Genomic DNA, 20,628 nt, shown 5'->3' on the forward strand with positions numbered 1-20,628 from the left:
GGAATTCCAGTTCGTTCGTCACCGAGCAAGCGCCGAGGGTTAATTGAAAGCATCTCTTCCCCGAAGCGTTTCCTGCCTTACGGGCCACGCTAAATCAATCGATACTAATACGCGTCCATCCGGCGCGAGGCAAAACTTCGACCGTTTTCCACGCAGACTACGGAAATTTATGCCGAGATTAAGCCCACGCAAAAAACCGATCGAAGATCGAGAGCAGCCTCGTTACTCGCTCCCCCCTCCCCCGGTACGATTCGAGCGGTAGAATTTTATGGTCAACATTATTTCCCGCGTAGATATAGTCGTCTCTCGACCGAGAATTTTTACTTCCCGTAGATGCACTTCGTGAAGTATGGTCGTAGGGGGATGTAAGATTTGTTCCCTACGGTAAAGAGCAAGCTTTTAGGTTCTAATGTTTCTAATGTTTTCTTAACCCTTTTAGATTTCTCGGAAATAGTTGCACTAAAGATGCGCTCGTGGTTTTTATCCACGTTTATTTTACTCTTGCATTGGATCTATTGAGTTTTATTCGCTATCTCTGACGCACCAATACAAATTACTAAATTATAATTAAAAATAATTCCCACGTTACTAAATGTCTTAATTAATCTTTGTCGTGATTAATTAATTTAGCATCATTAAATTCTACAAAACATATCTATTCGTCTGACCAATTTGTCTGACCACTGGCTGTACCAATAGTACTTGCCCGACCATTGGCTGTGTCTATACTACTTGTCTGACCTTTGGTTCTACCTGTTCTCCTTGTTTGATTGTTCGCTGTCTATACTACTTGACAAACATCTTCGGTCGCGGTCGAAGTACTTGTCTGAACAAAACCGTTCTATTCTCCTGGTCGGACCATTAGTGCGAAAATTTATTACTCCCTTTAAGCGATTGTTTACAGTGCTTAAAAAAGTTCACTTTGTACAGTGCATCATAGTATTTTTATTTGAAAATGGTCATCAGTTACAAATTATAGTTGACCTACAGGGGAATCGATTTTTGGTGGACATTGTTGCTGGACACAGGGTCATCTAAACTTGAAAATTCGAAAATTTGCGGTTTATACCAGAAAAGAACAACAAAATTGCTCGTGTTTAGTAAGTAAAATAAAAATATGCAACCAAAAAGTAATTCTTTCGTTCAGGTACTATATACCGCAGTATTTCATATAAATCTAATAGAATTTTCCATTTCGGATGAACCAAAACATTAATTGAGATCCAAAAACGAACTCAGGAGCAATGGCAACCGTTTCCATGAAAGGACCTCCGGTAAATCACCCGAAATTTCGAAACTAATACATATTTTTTAACAAAACAATTATAAAGTATCTTTGAAAATATGAACTTTCTAATCCAGTAAAATCTTTGTTTTCAAAGGCTCACCGCACTGGGGAAAAAAATGTTTGAAGATCGCGTTTTATCGTGCTGCAGACGGGGCGCGACCGCTGAAGGTAAAACGATCTTGAACGAAAGTAAAATGAGAAGGCGCAGCGAGTCACCAGAACCGCACATCGTTAAACATTTCCGGGGAATGCGGCTGGTATAGCCGGGGTGAAATCCCGGAAAAAGCTCGTCGCTGTTATTAAATTCCACGCGGACGGAGATCGTTCCGCAGGGGGTGACGGCGCGTTGCGCCACGACAAATCGCGTGTGCTCAACAATAAATTAAAATCTCGCCTGCCGGTTTTACACGCGGGGCCGGCCGATGATCGCCGGTCGCTCGCAGAATCCAATATTAAACGGTATCAACCGCTTGGAAATATTTGCCCGGCGAATTACACGGGCTATGTGCGGCTGGGCTGTTGCGTTGTCGTCGTCGTCGTCGCGACGCGCCGCGTCTTCGCGTGCCGGAATTATTCATGGGTCTCGAAGGAAACAGTCCCCGAACAGCTAAACGTGACTGAAATGCTCAGCAAAATTGAAATTCGGTCGCGCCACCTTCGGGACCAGCGAATCTGGAGCACGCACACAGAGAAATGCGCATGCAGAAACCAGCGCAGCGCCCCCTCCAATTCTTCTTCTTCTTTCTCCCATCGGGGCGCATCCGTCGTCGTCGACGCTCATTTGTCGAACAATGAAATGTCAACCGTTAAATGTCAGCCGTACGATCCCATCCTCACACTCAAAGAGATAACGTTCGAAGGACTCGCGAGAGTTTCGAAAAAAAAAATCGCGCGTTTTCGTTCGTTCCTTTTTCTCTGCGAGTTTTTTCATTTTTTTTGCTTCTCTTTTTTTTTTTGTAAACGTGAATACGCATCCGATGTCGGAAAGAAATTTAATTTTGTTTCATGGGGAATATAGAACGTCTCGTAATAGACGGTACACGCGGATGGAACGTGATTCGGCATGAAAAAACAGATTGAAAATGCGAAATGAAATTTCTCGTACGACCCTTCAATTTCGAGGAAATCGAGTTTGAAAATACGTGTGCCGCACTACTGTGCGATTGTGTAGACCGGCGCGGCCCGGGCTATCTTTTAATGCTCGAGTTATTGTTTCGCTTAAAAATGAACGTTCTCCCAGAATTTTTGTTCCGCCGAAGAGAATGTTTTACTTCATGGACGCGCGTAGGGACACAGAGGAACGTTCTGCGTGCGAAACACCGAGTCCCGTGTTTTTCGGACAAATCTCGAGCGGTGCGAACTTTCCGACTAAAGGAACGTGTGCGCGTTTTATTTATTCGCGCTGTCCGAGGATCAGGGAATTTGGACTCTAGGATCCAAGTCTGAAGACTCACTAGCACACGAAACTGAGGATCTAGTTTTGAAATTTCAGATTCTCTAATTCTAAGCAATACGAATTAAGCTTAATGGCTTGTTGATTCAGAAATATTAATTACAAGACCTGGAGATTCAAGTTTTGAGACCCGACCATCTACGTTTGAGATAAAAAAAAACTGAGGCTTGAAGATCACCAAACTCAAGATCCTAGATCCCAAAGTGATTTTACATTGAAGAGTGCGAGTATCTACGTCGAGCCCCAGGTTTTGACGGACTAAATTGATTCTCAGAACGTCGGAATTGAATTGGAATTGTTCGTAAAATATAAGGTAACGAAACGGCGAGTGTTAAACGCGGAAGTATGAGAGAATGAAATTGTTAAATTGGTGGGTGATGCAGGATTATTCCCCCAACGTTGGAAAAATTTCAAGAGAACACGTTTCAGGTGGCCACGAGTGGCAAGCTGTCAGGAAATTAACATTTTTTCCATGGCTAAAAGCTGCGGAAGTTAACAGCTCAAAGGACCGGAAAAGCCGTCGTTGATGCCACTTGTCGGCGTCGGCGCCGGCAACGTCGGTTCTGACGTCGATGATGCTCGTTTCGCTGGTGTGACGTTCTTAAACCCACACAACAATCGCTTCTTTCATTTACGAACCCCCTCCGCCAGTGTTCCCATTTTTCCCATCTTTTTTCCTATTTCCTCCTTTCATCTCGCAAGAATTCCTTCGCCCAACCCCCACTCTTCCGGTCCCTCGGAATTTCCATCTTTATCAGTATTAATTTCGACAGGTGTCTCCGTTCAATTTCATCTTCTGTGCCTTGCACTCGGCACGGAAATGTGCAAGCTGCTGCTGCTGCTGCAGCTGCGAAAGGTTGATGCACATTTCGGACGCCGGTGTTATTAAAAATCTTCCAGCGGTAAAAGGGAGTCCTATTTAAAATGCTAAGAGTAGGGTGACTTCGCGATTTTATTTTTAAGAAGCTACGATGCGGATCTTTCTGAAACTTTTAGGATAATTAGTGTTAGGTTCGGGGAACATGCATTCATTTTTACGTTGCAAAATATCCTGTAAAATTTTATGTGTATAAACATTTGTGTAATGGTTTCATCACCGGAGATGGTAGGGTAGGGTGAATGTTCGATTTTATTCTTAATAAACTACGATGTACTAATTTTTTCGCTGCAAAATATCCAGAATTTGCTGTAGAATTTTATGTATATGGACATGTGTGTAACGACTTCATCATCGGTGGTGTGCAAATCGACGAGCATTCTCTCGCCTTCAGAGGGTTAACAAATTCTTAAAAAATTGTATGCATAAGGATTTGAATAGACCTGATCATGAAATAGTGAAAAAATCCAGTTTTTGGAGTTGTTAAACCGGAATCCACCTTAAGGGAAAATACGATTAAAAATTTCGCGCGAGGGTGTAATTAATTAATGATAGTAGATATTCTTCCGAGGAAAATTGGTTTGACTGACGTCCCCTAATGCCCCGCACACTTGTGCGTATATTTTACAACAACCGAGCAACTGCAAAAGGTTAACACTGCTCTCATCTGAAATTAATCTGATTTAACGCTCGGCCAAGCTCCACCGTTCCGCCGGAGTTCGACATTGGCGTTCACGCTGCCGTATTAACGATATGAAAGATAAACCGCTTTAACTGTTCGAAAAAATTCCGGCAACGGGCAGCCAGAGAATACCCTCGATTGCGGCGTATGCACCTGCCGGTGTGCAGCGCACGTGTCGCGTGCTAAATGCTTCGCATAATCGCATTATTCGAAGTGTATTATAATTAAGCGCGTTTGAAGTGATAATGCGATTCCGATAAACGACCGTGCCCCTATTTTCTATTACTTCTTTCGACTAATTGCAAAATCGAACCCAAACGCAATCGAATAATTCGACTGCTCTAATGGCCAATGATCCGTACTATGCTCCCATGAAAACCGGTGGACCATCGTTGGATACCGAAAGATTAATTTCGGTTCGACTTTAATTAACAGATGTTGCGATTTTTGTTTTCCAAAAAGTGTAGAAATTTGGTTGGGTGCTTTGGGTGGTTGTTTCAGCCACAATTGAAAATCCAGTTCGATCAGTGTCCGATTCAGCGGAGTTCGACACGGAATATCGGGAAACGTGAGAGTATAGCGGGAAGTGTAGCGCGACTCTCGCGGCCGCGTTTATGCCGCGGTATCTCCGAAAAAACGATAAACGTTCCGTCGAAAATAATCCGGCAAATAATATATCCCATAACGGGGCGCCATCGCTGGCATTTCCGCGGGACGTCCTAAGCTCGATAATCTCGACTTATCATCAGATTCATTCATTCCCACGATATTCGTTCAGCGTGCAAACCGTATCCCCGGTAATGCCTGCGTGACAGGGGGCCACAAAACTCATGGGAATTTCAAGAAAAAAGGTAAAGACAGAGGAAAAGAGCGAGAAAGGGAGAGGAGGTGGAGAAGGGAGAAAAAATGGAAGAAACTGGAAGAACTCGGGGAACTAGCTCCGTGAGAAGCCTGAGACCATTCCAGATGACATAAACCGGAGAGATGTTCGGGCTGGAGATCGGACAGTATTTCGCCTTGTTCACAGAACCGTTTCCGCCTTGGGTGGAAGGACGAGAGGAACGAAGGTGGAGGAGGTAGGTGGCGGTAGCACGTTCGATCGTGTTTCCTAACCGTGGCACCTCCAGATCCCGGGATTATGCGGAGCTGACACGAGACGTTACTATACGGCTCGGCCCGGCCGATATACGTGGAACCGACTCGAAGGACACTTCAGCGAACGGTACACGGCACTAAATCCTACAGGATCCGGCCACGAGTCCCAAAAACCTTCGAATCCCTACTCGGGACCGCAGTAAGGTCGAACCGGCAACTGTACGAAACCGTTGTTTAACTGGCTTAGAATAAGTACTGCGGAATAGCCGGGCCGGGAGCTCTCAAGCTAATTACTCCTGTCTACCGATCAGCTTTAATCGAGAACTCGGTGAAATTTTATTTCGCCGTTCATAGAAGAGGCGACAGATTTCTCTAGCTTCGTTTTTATTTCGTCTGGAAGAACGGGAAGACCTGTTGAATGCAGCCAATATCAGTTCTCCGTGGATAGAGCTCGAAGGAGATAGAGGATGATCGAAAGAGACGGCTCGTTTATATAAGCTTCCGGTAGCGAGATGTTCACGAAAGAATCTCTGAAGGCTTTGAAGGATTTGGTAAACTGGGTGTTTATTAGACATTATCGGCTTCCTAAGTTGGACGCCTTTGGGACGCTGTATGTTTATGACAGAAATGAGTGGGTTGGAGGTTAGACTTCATCTGAGGAAACCAGAAATTTTTAACTTTTTAAAATGTAATCCTGTAGATTTTGGCAGAAAACGCCGACAATCCAAGTTTCAATACTAGGAGATTAGTAGTCCAAAAGTTATGCGTGTGTAAAGATGTGGGATCTTCAGCGACTTTGACGGGTAAGAGTGCCGCCATGTTGATATGTACTCAGTGTAGCCGCTAGATGGCAGCACAAGCGCACGGTGTTGTCGACAACGTAGATTTGCAAGCGTAGTCGCTACCGCTTCCCCCTCACGAACCTAACCCAGACCAACTTTCTCGCGACTCCTAGGATTGAAACTTGGATTTTCGGCATTTTCTCGCCAAAATCTACAGGATTACATAAAAAAAAATTAAAAACTTCTGGTTTCCTAAGGCGAAGTTTAGTCGGGTTCGATTTAAAATAGTAGAAACATTAGAAGAATTTAGAAACACTGTTTACATTTTTCTCAACCGATTAAACATGTTATGATGTATCATAAAGATCCGCTGTCCAGTCATGGCCAATATATTAATACTCTGTATACCGCATTTTTATTTACCCAACTATGACAGCGAATGGCAGTAAAGAAACTTTTTAAACATCACCGTATTCAAATACATATTTGCACAAAGATCCGCAGTCCGATCGTAAAAATGTTATAGCGCGAGTACTGATGAAATTGTGTTGGGGTTATACGCGAACGGACAACAATGTGCCATTTTTATTATCCCAGATGTGACATTGAATGACAGGGAAGATGACGCACACCGCCCACGCAGAGTTAAACAACCGAACAACGGGATTTTTTTTATTTACGAGGCGAGCGTGGCACGCGAAGGAATCGTTTATACGAGTTTGGTTAATCGCGGAAGCTGTCAACGATGAGTAATAGATTGTCGGACGATTTGTAAACTTGCAACATGGAAATTGTTGCGAACCCGTCGTTTCAAAGTGATATTGATACACGGCTCCATTATCGCGTTTCCGGTGTTAGAGCAAAAAGGAGGTCAGTCATCTTCGGGTCGAGCAAATTGATTCCCGCATTGTTCCGTTAATTAGGATTCATTAATTTTCATATTCCCGCGGCCGACTTCATCTTAGTACGTCGGTTGTACTTGGATATAAATTACCCGACGCCAGTGCCAGCTGTTGAATGATTCGCCTAATGCCCCGTGAAATTTCCGCGAACAGTTTAACGTCCTCCTGCGCTGTGTGCCCGATAGAAAAGTTCTCTGCAAAACTCTGGCTCGCGGGGCGTCCGCCGCGAAATGGCTGAAAGCTTTTCTAAATTGTAAATACTTCGTTGGAATATTAGAGCGTGCGAAAATGCTTGGAACTTGTCGGCACGCCGCGCACGCTGACATTAAACCGGATGCTTTTCATATCTCCGGTAGAGCAAGCGAACGAATTTTTTTGAAATGTCCTCGTCGGGACTGTTCCCGTGTTTTCTATTATCGCGATCCTTTTGGAACGCTATCAGCATCGAAATTGAACCGTTGCGACAACTCCTAATTAAATTTCTCCTTCGACATAGCAACCGCTCGCGCTCTATTCAAAATAAATCAAAGAGAAACGATAATATCGATAGCAAGACCAGACTGGCCTCAATTAAATTTCTCTTTGGAGACAGCTTTTACATCTTATTCGAAATAAATCGAACGCAACGCGCCGGTAAGATATTTTCTATTTTATAATATCGATGATACATAAAATGTATTCGAAACACGATACCGCGAATACCGAAGAGATTTCCCAATAAAAGTCGAGCACATTTTTCCATTGAAAGATGCACGAGTATCAATTGTTCGTTTTCTCAAGTTTCCCTTATGATCGCTCGACGGAATCATGCATCGGGTTTCGCGGCCGCGTTCGAACACCAAAGCTCGCGTCTCAACAAGTTTCTTCCATGCGTCTCGGTGGAGAGATATGCAGCATAACAAGCTGTTTACTCAACGCCTCCCTCAATCAGGCTTCGAAGCTCCAAGGTGATTTCCATTTCGTCCTTCGGGCGTTCTTCTTTCGTGCGTTCTAGGCGACAAAGGTCCTTGTTGCATAAATGTATTCCGAGGAAGCGACAGAACCCCTCAAAATTTAAACGTTTCAGTCAGAAGTTGAAATATCTCCAATATGCTTTCACAAACTTTTCTTCTGAAATGTGTTACTTCAAAGATATCCATGTTTTACGGATGAGTGGTTCACTGTCTAAAGAAAATTTGATTTTTCGATATTCTTCGTGGAAGAATTACCGGACTCCTGTTTTAAAGGAGTACTTCACTTAAAGGCGCATATACTGGACAATTTTTCGTTTCTTGTGGTGTTATGAATTTGAAAGTTTTAGGAATTTTTTTCTGCAAGCACCGATAGGCTTATTTTTGAAATACATGTTTAATTTGAAAGTATATACGATTGAGAAAAGCTCAGGAAAACAACCACATCAGGGTATGTGAATTCGATAATCGACATTCTTTCCCGCGTATCGAGGGGTGGTTCGAAGTCGATCGCAGTCGATCGCGGTGCTTCGTGATTAAATAAATCGAAACGCGTCCGTGACGAGACAACGCGGCATCAGTCAGGATATTTAGCGGGGCGGCACAATGGGGGCGACACAGATTCACCTATTCAGTGTCCCGGGAGTCCATCAAACGAAATGACGTCTGTATCGTTCGGCAGCGAGAGAGGGGGGGGGGGGGGAGAGGATCGGTAATCGGTCCCCGATATCACGGGCCAATCCAACGTCATTTAATATGTTTGTCGTGCAGGGGTAGCGAACGCGCCACTTTCAGTTATGGTTTGTATGCGAATTACAGTCGGGGGATAATGCGAGTAGTCAGCTGTTATGCCAACCCCTCCGCTTTATTGTGCGACGCATGGCGGCGGCTGCAACTTCCACGATAGGATAAACAGCGCCCCAGAGCTCGATGAAGGCATCCCTCTGGATAAGCGACGCCGCGATAAAGATTCATTATCATCCTCTTTTTTATATTCGGCGATCGTTCCGCTTTAAAATCATGCGCGCACAGCAACCGATAGTCGACACCCACCCAGCTATCCCCCGGAAGGGAGGCGAGGGGATTAAGGCTTTTTTTGGAACGATATTAATATGCAATATGCAATATGCAACGCGACCTAATGCGATAGATTGCTGCAGATCGCCATGCAAATTTCCATTGTTACCGATGAATTTATAATAACCAGGCGAGAGCGATTCCGGCCCGACAATTAACGCGCTTATCCTCGTAAAAGTGAGTTAAATGTGTTATTCATCGACGCTGAATCTTTCACTAAATTATGGATGGTACTAGGTTTCGCGCGACTGTTATCGTTTTATAAGCGAATCGACCGGAATCAATTGGCGATTGTTCGTTATTTAATAGTTTCGGCGGAAACGGGCAAGCGCAATTTAACTCTTCACGTCTGTGCATTGTACTGATTCTGAACAGTACATTAAAATTGATTACACCAGATCGGATTATTCGGTGCGATATTCTCGTATTACTAATTATTTTCCAGAATTGGAAGATGGCTATGAAAAGTCTAAAAAGATTATACAACATGACGGTCGTACAGAGAGAAATTGGCGGTCGTCCTCCCCGGTGGGTTAATGGGAATAATTAGACTGTGGATTTTATGCATTTATGACAAGAACGGGTAGATCAAATGGAAAAAACATGGACGTTTAAAAAATTCAAAAATACTGTATTATTTTCAGCTCACTAAAATTGTTGAAACAAAATATAAATGTCTATCTATTCCGCATGAACATCCGCAGCCTAGTGTAATAACTCAATTAGTTTATTTCTGTTCCTGCTATAAAGTCGTTCAAAGTCTCAAAAAATGCAATCAACTCTGACGTACCCCTACTACTAAAACACTACCCTTAATATTAAACCTACCGAGCAGGAAAAGGCATGTGCTGCATTATAAAATCATTAAGATTGAGTTGATCTAGACTTCTTGCTATTTTCACCATAGATTCACTATAGTTTCAACAATTCTGAAATAAAGAATCTGACAAGAAGAATAACATTGGATCCAAATAAAATATTATTACAAATAAATTTATTTCAAAGTTGATGAACAACTCTATAAACGGAATCAAAGATTGCCATTTGTACAATCATTAAAACCAGCCGCCATCCGGGTATTAAAAAATTAGTCTCTCCAAGAAATGCCACGACCTTACTGACCCCTGACCCATCCGAACATCCAAACGATAAATAAGAGCCAAGATCGCTTAGCAAGCACCGCAACCGCTTACGGGTTATAGCGACGGTGCAATTTATCCACCCCTGCCATTGGTCCACGCCCTTCCCACGCTTCCTATTAGAGATACCCGGACAGAGGTGTGTGCTCGACGATGTTGCTATTCAGCCGAAAATGACAACGAACCTTTTTATTTATATCGATCCGGAAAATTCTCTTGTTCCGGGGTGGAGAAGGGGAAGGAGGAGAGACAAGCTTCCGACGCGCGCGGTCCGACGGAAATAGCGTGTGCGCGCCACCAAGAAAAGAACGTCTTTGTTGTAAATGCTCGAATTTCCCGTCACCTCGTGAAAGCGAGGTCGCGGGGCCGATATATAAAAATGGCGGCGAGTCTCTCGGGGCAAGTGTCAATAGAACGACAGCCGAGAAAAAGTGACATCGGGGTCGACGGGAAGGGTCTGGCATCTCTGCCGCGACGTTTGGCCCCCTTGAGCCTTCGATTTTATACGATCTGCTGGAGGTCATGCACGGAGCTCGCGCAGGGCTTTCTAAATGAACCGTGTGAGCATGGTTTATGAACTGCTGCCCGGAGAATAGGGGATCCTGCGTTTCACCGAACAAAAATGTTGAAAACAGTCGCGGCGGATCCGTGGAGCAACAGCAGAATATTTTGTCGTTCGATTATTTCGGTGTTGCTGTTCCATTATTTCTTAAAGTTTCAATCATATAATCTTATCAAGTAATTAACCCCTTGCACTGTAACAACCAGTCATCCAGTGATGAATATTTCGGACAAAATCTACTAAATATAAGTTATTAATTTCCTCTAAACCGAAACAAAATCCTGTTTTATCGTTATCGACATATAGCCATTGGAGATTACATGGAATAAATGTGACGGTGATTATGAAAGTGAAGTCATGTTAACAAAATATTTGCAATAGATAACACTTTACAATTCATTTGAAATTTTAATCTACACCACTTTCATAATCATCGTCACAAATATAAACTTCGTTCATCTTCTAAGAAACTATGAACGACAAAGAGGTTCTCGTCACTGCAACCGTAATGTAAATCGCAGTGCAAGGGGTTGAAACAGATAACAAAAGAGGAATTTCCCAAAACTTTCAAAGCACTGTATGTGCGTTATATTGAGTATGTGGCTAAGCTTGGATGAAAACTTCTTAGCCAACAGATTTCAATTTCTCATTACACCGGTCTTGGAACTTTGCGAACGTACCCTGTGTGCAACAATTAGAAAACGGAACAGAGATCCAAGGAACTAGCGGCGGGGATCAAACGTGGTTTCGGAAAACGGTTCTCACCTAAAACAGCCGTCCGCCGAGCAGTCGGTGGTAGTGACAGTAAGAAATTGCGACTGTCTCCATCGCGGCAGTTAGTGAGCAGGATAAACTACGCCGGCAAAACCTGATACATACCTCTCCGCTGATAGAACCGGCCCACTCTATCTCGGTCGGAGATAAGGTTGCCCGCGTCCAAAAAGGGAACAGTCGTGAGAGGAGCTCGTCTTTGTCGTTGTCGTAAGCGGCTCAGAGCGGAACGGACTTTTTTCTCCCCCAAAATAGAGAAAGAAAGAGGAAGAGAGAGAGAGAGAGAGAGTGAGGAGAGCAGAGGAGAGGAGAGGAGAGGAAAGTGGCCGCGAGCGACGCCCAGGCTTAGCCCGACGGTACAGCGGAAATTTTGGATTAGGGTCCCTTAACAACAGGATTTTTCCCCTCTCTCGAGTGCGAGAGGGTGGAAACTTCCTAAGGGCGATCCTGCTCGTCGAACTCGGCCTGGTAGCGCGTTCATGCGAACAGTCCACGGCTCGTACGTGATGATAGCGAGCCACCAGGGACGCTTTTAGCACTCGTCCAATTTCCAGAAGGACTCGCAGAAAGAGAACTGCCGGCAGCGTAGATTCCCGCGGATTTATCGGACAATCCATCACCGGAATTTCGCTACCAACGCATTGACAACTGTTCACTGACAGCTAAAGACGATGTTACAATTATTATGTTTCCTACCCCTCCAATGTATTATCCAGAATGCTCGACTACAGGTGGGAGAAAATTTAAGGGGTGGTTTTCCATGACAATATAAGACGAAAATGAAGATTCATTTTTTAGTCATTAACAATTAAAAATTCGCCTGAAATGCGGCAAGCTGTGACGAGCAAAAGTGTAAACACACTTTGTTAGTTTTACATAAAACTAGTAATAAAGACTAGCAATATTTGTGTTTCTTTGGTTCCTTTCTGGCCAGTTCTGTTAACCTAATTTCTTGAATTCTTATCTATCAATTCGTTTAAACACATTTTTCGAGTTTCTTCTTGTTGATACAGTTGTCTTTCTGTTGTCCCTAATGTAACAGCTGTTCAATCAATATAATCACCAGAAATTGAGCGATCGAATGATAATTTTTATAGTCTGGGTCAAAATACACCCGGACACCGCTGTCGTAGGGTTGATAATGTAACTTAATGTAAGGGAGAGAACAGGAATGTTTTTGTCAGCGATGTAAATTTTCCACTCATGGAACATTTGAATCACTCCAACTTCTAAATGATGCAAATTACAAAGGACTTTTAAATTTTTGACAAATTTCCCCATAGTACCCCAGGCTTTTGGAACTTACGTTTCCCAGGGACGTACCTTCGTCGATGTTCGAGAGTGTGCAACGAAATTAGTTTTCGAACTCCAATGAATAGCCTACAACCTGCACGGGAAAATTCAAGGGGGGGGGGGGGGCAAAGTTGAAAAATTATTAGTATTCCGCAAGGAGGGATAAAAATTTTTAATCCCGACGGAAAGAGTTCCGCGATTAAAATAATTTAGCAAACGGCCGGGAGCGCGCGAGAAGCGGAGAGTTCTCCAAGTATAGTTACTCCGGTAATTACGTTCACTTAAACTTATTTCAAGAATTCGTGCGTTCTAGAAATGGATATTCGGTGGAACTGTACGAAACTAATTTCACGCGCGACTCTAATCGGTGCTTTTTAAAACAGAGATTGATACGATGAGGAATATCGGCAACAGGCGGCGGCTAGAAATATTTCCGAAAAGTTTTACGGGTGCGGTGGGGGAAGGGGGTGGTGTTAAAATTGAAGGTAAACTTTCGTACATAGTCAATCGCATGGCGAAGCTGCTACAGCGATATTGGGCCAAGTTATAGAGTTTAAAATTCCCTAAATATTATGATCGCCCGGTGGAATTGTGTCACAAGGTATTACAAAGTTTCATTACATTATGGTGAACTTTCGAAAGTAATACAAATTTTTCGCTGTATGGAAATAACCTAATTTCGAACACCTCACCGAATGAGGAGGGCAAACTGAACGAAAAGGGGACAAGAGGAGGCCACGAGACAAGAAATGAAAGGCCAGAACGTACAGGCGGCTGCAAAATTTGTGATAAGAATGAGATCTGAAAAAAAATGTACCACTCAAAGTGAGACGAAAATATCAAGAATAATGAAATTGCGTTGGTGGCTTTGTTTTGTGACCAGCTTTGCACACGCATAACGTTTAAACTAGTGATATCCTAGGATTGAAACTTGGATTTTCGGAATTTTTTCGCAAAAATCTACTGGATTACAGAAAAAAAAAGGTAAAAATTTCTGGTTTCCTGAAGTGAAGTTTAACCAAGTGCATTTTTCAGATTCATTTTTAATTGCATTCTTCTTGAGAACGAAGCCGCCAATGCAACTTTGTTATTCTTCATTGTTGTCTTATTTTGAACCACAAAAAGACACAAAGCACGAAGGCTAAAGGGGGAACTAAAAAGAGGGAAGAAAGATTTAACCCAAAGTTTAGCTTACCCTACTAATCTCTGTTAAGAAAACGTAACACAGTCTTAATTAACTTACAGAACAGCCGAGGAGAAAGATTACACCGGGATATTTACCTGGAACAGAAAAAACGTTTGGTGAGCAAACAGCAGAACGACAACCAACATGTCATTACGTTAAAGCTATTAATTTGATTCTAGTAATCGTATCATCATACTTTATAGAATTATGAAATTTCGGGATAATACCGTGGATACAGGAAAATTTCCACGTGTCGAGGTATCCATACCGATCCAACGGTTTTACAGTTTTGCATGGATAGATTGCAATCCGATAAGTCCGAAAGGGTTACGTGGCGCACTTAGTATGATTAAACTGGACGTGTAGCTGTACAGAAGCGACCGACTCCGACACTGTTCCTTTGCCTACAAGATCCCGCCTGGTGATTCGTCCCAGTGTTATCGCGATTGGATGCTAAAACGGTCAGCCACGTTCAGCAAATACTTTTGATCTATCAATCGTCCGCCCCACTTCGGCTGCTTCGCGATCTATCTTCGATCCGAGCAATCGGAATCTATCTGGGTCGAGCTGGGTCTCTGATTCGTTTTAATAGAACGACAATTCACTTTATTTTTATAGGTGAGCACTACTTTTTAGATACATGAAATTCAAGGATAATAGTTTTCAACTCTTCCTGACTCGTACACACAAATTAATTAATTAGTAGAAATTAAACAGGTCTTAAAGGAAAGACGATATTCCTGTATTTTGCATTTTTTATTCCTGTATACAGAAATGTATCAAAACGTACCTTGCACAGATGTACAAAAATAAAGGAAATTGTGTATCTCAATAATGATGATAATCATAAAAACATGACGTGCATATTCACGTAAACAAATGCGCGGAAGTATCTGTAATTTCCAGAACCTGTTCAGCTCCGAACTAAAATTTTAATTAGAATCCTAAAATGTGGAACATTTCTGTGTCTCTCTTTTTGTGAAATGCAACGACTGCATGTGCTCCGGTGTACGACTGTGCATTTCATAATAATAGGCGGGTCTACAGTGGATATTTTCAAGCAGCAGAATTTCATTTTCCATTTCTTCAGCCGAGAATACGACGGAACATTTAATTTACTTATGTCCGCTGTATTTTGAATAAATTGTAGTTCTGGGGATTGCATGCTGTTTAAGGGCAAAACGGTCCCCATTGAATATTCCATTCAGCTTCGTGACCGTCTTTCAGAGCAACAATTCCATTTTTCATAAAATCTGCAGATCCGAACTTCCCCAGATGGAAGAGACAGATGGTTGAGAAGGCCAAGCCGGAGGATCACTGTGCGAGAGACTCTTGACATAATTAAGGACTCTCTCGGTACTAATGACGTGGACTATACACTTCAGGAGGTAGATCCGCTCGATCGATAGAACGAACGTCTGCGGGCTTGGAATTTTATAGTGAAAAGTAAAAGAAAGGGAGGAAAGGAGAGAGGGAAAGAGAGAGACAGAGGTAATGACGTCAGTGCGCTACGTATGCACGTTATTTAAATTAAATCTTCATTCTTGTCGTCTCGGGAAGCGTACCGTAATTGTGGTGTGTTTTACACTCGCGGACTATAAGTATAGCTCGGACTTTCTGCACTGTTTCCGTAATTGGTGCAGTTGCTGCTATAATAAAAAAAAACTGTTGGTTACGTTTCACGGTGACAGTGGTACGAGTCAACGTTTACGCGCATCATGGCTCCCTTTCTCAAACGGAGAAATTTTAATGTAACGTTGCAATATTAAATAAATCTATGCTTCTTTTACTATTGGCGTTTTTATTCATCATCGATAATTACAAATTACAGTCTTCATAATGCGCTAGTTACGAGCGTTTCCGCGCGAGTTCGAAATCCACGATAATTTCCCTGTTGCACTTAATTAATTTGATAGACAATTAAAGAACTGGCGAAAACGAAATTAATTGCAGACCAGGAGACTTGTGTTCATTCGAACTCGTCGGAAAGTACGGATTCCATTCACCACGTAATTAGTCCACCCGTTATGAATTTATAATTGTCCTGCACGTATAACAAATACCGGGGTGCACACGATTCATTCGAGTTTTCAATGTAACAATTAACGACGTATTAATAAACCGCGTTATTAATAGACTGCGAATATTTATGCGTTTATAACAAATACTGCTGCACGAGTCCCGGCGGAACAGAAACTGTGCCTTACAATTCTTCGAATAAAACTATAAAAATGCTACAAATCCACAGATTTTAGACTAAAGATTCAACTTGATAAAAATTTAATAAAATTTGCTGTACGATCTTTTTTGACTATTTCATGAAACGCAAATCAGAATCCTGTATTATTATAAAGCCAGCGGTGCACCTTTCATTCGAAGCTTAATAAAACCGTCCTGAATAAAAAGAAGAGAAAGGAAAAATCAAACTGCTTCCAATATGTGATGGAATCAATCACGAAAAAAGTTTTTCAGAACATGTAGAAGCTTTTGAATGTGTAGTATTTTCGGGCGAAAAGTAAAGGCTTCAAATTCATTCTTCTACGATTTCTTTTACGAAGTTATAATTGCTTAATGTTACCAATTATACGAAAATGCAAAATTACGTGGTTAGATACTTTCTCTAGCTATAGTATGTACAAAGGTTTAAAATCCACAATAACCACACGATCCAGGGTAACCAAAAAATGATTGATCTCGCGAATCATCTGGAATCGACTGCTCCGAGTGGGAACACCCCCTAAATTTGATCTCGTGGCGTCGCAATCGTAATGAACACGAACACAGTGCGTTCGGGGCGTTTGAAAAAGCAAAAGGAACGAAGTTAGCCGACGCAATCGAACACACCTCGCGCAGGAAGCAATCAAATTAAGGCCGGCAGTGGATAGGGGCGGATTTATATCCGGTGATGGCGGGATAACTTCGTATTTGATACGTGGTTATGTCGTCGGCTAAGGGAAGGAGGCCACGCGAGCCGAGAAGTAATCACGAGGAAATTTCAAAACATCGCCAGACGCGCTTAGGGTAGGCGGTCAGGTTTATCGTCATTTCCGAATCGATTTCGACAATCGAATGATCAGGGAAGGTAGGGTGAATCCTCGAGGACAAGCCACGGTAATTTCTGCCGAACGGAATTCGATGAAAAATTAATGGCCGACCAATCATCGGTTCCCTTGCGAGTTTTGGCGCTGCGAATACAAGCGCGTCCTCGCGGGACAAGAGTCACCGTTTCATTGGGAAATGAGGATGGATAAGCCTAGCCCCGATTACCTGCTCGTTAGAGGATCCACGATGATGATATCCAACCAACTGATATCCTCTGTTTCACTCCTCCATCATACTGCTCTCTGTCGATCGCTTTGATTTCCGCCTTAGATATAATCTTGTCTTATTCGCGAGATAATTACAGTTTTGATTGGAGATCAATCAGCACGCAATTAACGGAGATTGGTGAATAATGAGTGGAGAAGCTGTTCGGAGGGATAAGAAGCTGATGAGTGGGGAAATTGTATAGAAATATTAAGTCTTGGGTGGAGGTTCATTAAAATTTTCGTTGTAATTTCCTCCGTGAATAGCGATTGTAATTTTCATCGTACCAATGCACGAAAATGCTGAGATACAGTTCAAATATACGGAAATATGTTTGTAAAGTTTCATAAAATTATTTTGTTTGGTCCAGTCACAAAAATTTCGGAAGTACATACTCAAAGCATGTCAAGAAATGGAAATACTGAAGACGAAGAATGGTAATTATTACAATTTTGATAATAGGAACATATAACAATTCAGAGATACAGTTTGAATATACGGAAATACGTCTACAAAGTTTCGTACAAATATATTGTTTAGTTTGATAACAAACAATTCGAAAAGTGAGTATTGATGGTGGCAGTCGTAGGGAATATATATTGTTCTCACGATGTCACGTCTCGGCGGGGGATTTATTTCGAGAATGTAATAAAGATTAAAGACGTGGATAAATGGGGTGACTTGATTTTTAATTAATTGGAAAATGTTTTGTGCGAACTGCAGCTGAGGGAAAATGATGATGGGGGATGGAGGAGCGAAGGGCTGCGCGTGATGATGATAAATGAAGACAACTATTATATCTAGATACTTTGGAAAAGTCGATATTTCTTCGCCGATTTTCTTTTTGAGCTTCGTATTAAGGTCGTGCTTCTCGGATGAAAAATTCAAATTCCTGCTCCAGTTTCACTTCATCGAAGTTCCTTTACTCCGCGAGTCGATGAAACCGGAAAAGTTTTCCATCGTGGCGTTCGGTGAACTATCAAATTTCATTCTATAAATTCTATTTAATTAGCAATAACAAATTTTACGTCTACGATCGATCGCACTTCGAGGCGAGCGCTTCTCCGAAGCAATTTGTAAGCGAAACTTTCTTGTTAACCTGTCGAAGTGAGAGAGGATGCTATCAATTAAGGAAAAAAATAGAAACCCCCGTAACTTTATTCGCAACGGGGAGAACTGGGTTCGAAGCTTATCCCAGAACTTAACTCGAAAATTAAATTCCGGAACCAAACAGAGCTCGAACTGCTCCCCGGTGCGCACAGATGTGCACGAAATTCGGCTTTAACTCCACCGACTTTGAGATAGTTAACGAGGTTACGCTACGAAACAAGGTCGTTCGCAAAAAAGAGACACGCGTCATTCCATCCATTCATGGGTCACGGACTGCAAAATGTAGTTGACGGGTGTCAATTAGCGCTTACCGAGCCTCCAGTTCGCTGCAGAGGAAAAGGGATAATGTCCAGGACGATAGGTCCTTTACGAGCTGAAATTCGCCCGCCAGAAGTACTTTGCGTCAATCTCTCCAGTTATATTACTGTGTCCATTATTTCAGTAGTACGAGCCAATCTTTCCGAAATGCATGCTTCAGATTTTTAAGATAATCTTCCTACGCTATTCACACATTTTTTAATCACATAGTACAAGTCTATCTATCTACAATTTACTCTAGACATTTTTGAATCTATTTTTCTACAACGTATATAAGATTATTGTTTATTATCTAAAAGAACTTTATACCAATTTTCTTTGCAGTAAGTCACGTTAGATGCAACCATTTTCCTCGCAGGAAGTTTCGTTTCATTATTACAGTAGTATAAGTCAATCTTTCCACAAGCTTGTTAAAGATTGTTAAGACAATCTTTCTACACTACTTACAAACATTTCTTTCATCATGTAGAAGTACATTATAGCAATTTTCCTTGCAGAGGGACTTGTTACTGTGACGTTTATCATTTCAGTAGTATAAGTCAATGTCTCTATTACTCATATTATTTTATCAAACTTCTAGTCCAAGAAAATATTGTTCCACGTATTATAGTTCTATACTGTATTATTTTACTGTGTTGCAAGTCAATATTTGTTTGCAAAATAGTGTAAATCATTCAACAATTCGAAAATCAAGTAACTGTAGCAGTCTCACTTTGAAAATCACTGAACGTGTGGCAATTATTCCCGCGTTGATGGAACAAAAATCTGCAGCCTGTATTTTTCAATACTTGGCAATTATTACACATTACAGACACTTGAATTTTGCAATATAAAAATCCCGCGGATTACCGCAATTGGTATCGTAGCGTGAGGTGCATCCAAAGTACTCCAATTAACAAACGCTGATACAATGGACGACGAAAGTAGCTCGTTCGATCAGCCGTCAAATCCGCAGAGATAGAGAACGAGATACAGCGAGAAAAAGAAGCGAAGAAACGCCTCTGCGCATCTATCTAGGTGACATTCATTAACGCTGCTCCCATTAATTAGCACCGCCGATATGCCGAGGTTTTTCATTACACTCATTGTGTTTTGATCAACCGCAGCGACTCCGTACGTATCTCTTATTTGCCAATGGATACGGAAGCTCGTCGGGGGCCATCGAATTACGTAATTAGCGAGTGGATATGGAGGCCTAGAAACGTGTCGACCGAATTATAAACCCGACCACTTCTGTCGCCATCGCATTGTTTGACCTCGTCGGTGATTCTTCGGCCAAAGAGAGAAGGGAGAGAGAAAAACCCTCTTCAGCCCTGATTATAGTTGCGGATCAGTCGAACGTGAGAGATCACTCGTTCGGCTCCACCCACGTCGGCTCTCGAATCTCGAATTTAAAAAAATAAGTCGCAATAAAATTCGACGCGGACCAATCGCCGCGACTCACGCTGTGTCTGTTCCGTAGGATTTCAAAAGCTACTCGAAGAAGTTTCTCGCTTTGAAACACACAGCTCGACGCGGCTTTGTTGGCGAACTAACGAACGCTTTGTTTTCTGTCACGGTTACCTGCTGGCGCACAAGCGATTTTTCCAAATCAGATTCTCAGATCGACTGGGGAAACTTGTCAGTATGCTCCAACTAATTTTTAACGTCGATCGTTCCATATACATTTATTAACCTTTGTTTAAGAGCACTCTTTGTCAAAAGTGTGTCTATTTATAGAGAAAATAAATTTCCAAAAGCAATGACAATTTCAATCATGAACCAAAAAGTCACGTCCAACATAATATATTCTCATAATTTCTCCCGGAATTATTTAATCGCTATTTTCATCTTTAAT

The 20,628-nt window shown here is 42.1% G+C and overlaps 1 protein-coding gene across 8 annotated transcripts in view; it reads right to left on the reverse strand.

Moving 5' to 3' along the window:
* Rbp6 (RNA-binding protein 6) overlaps positions 1-20,628 on the reverse strand; it is a 1,054,377-nt gene that overhangs the window by 107,843 nt on the left and 925,906 nt on the right. The window lies entirely within an intron of this gene.

The sequence above is a fragment of the Halictus rubicundus genome, chromosome 3 (genome assembly GCF_050948215.1).
Source record: "Halictus rubicundus isolate RS-2024b chromosome 3, iyHalRubi1_principal, whole genome shotgun sequence".
NCBI lineage: Eukaryota > Metazoa > Arthropoda > Insecta > Hymenoptera > Halictidae > Halictus > Halictus rubicundus.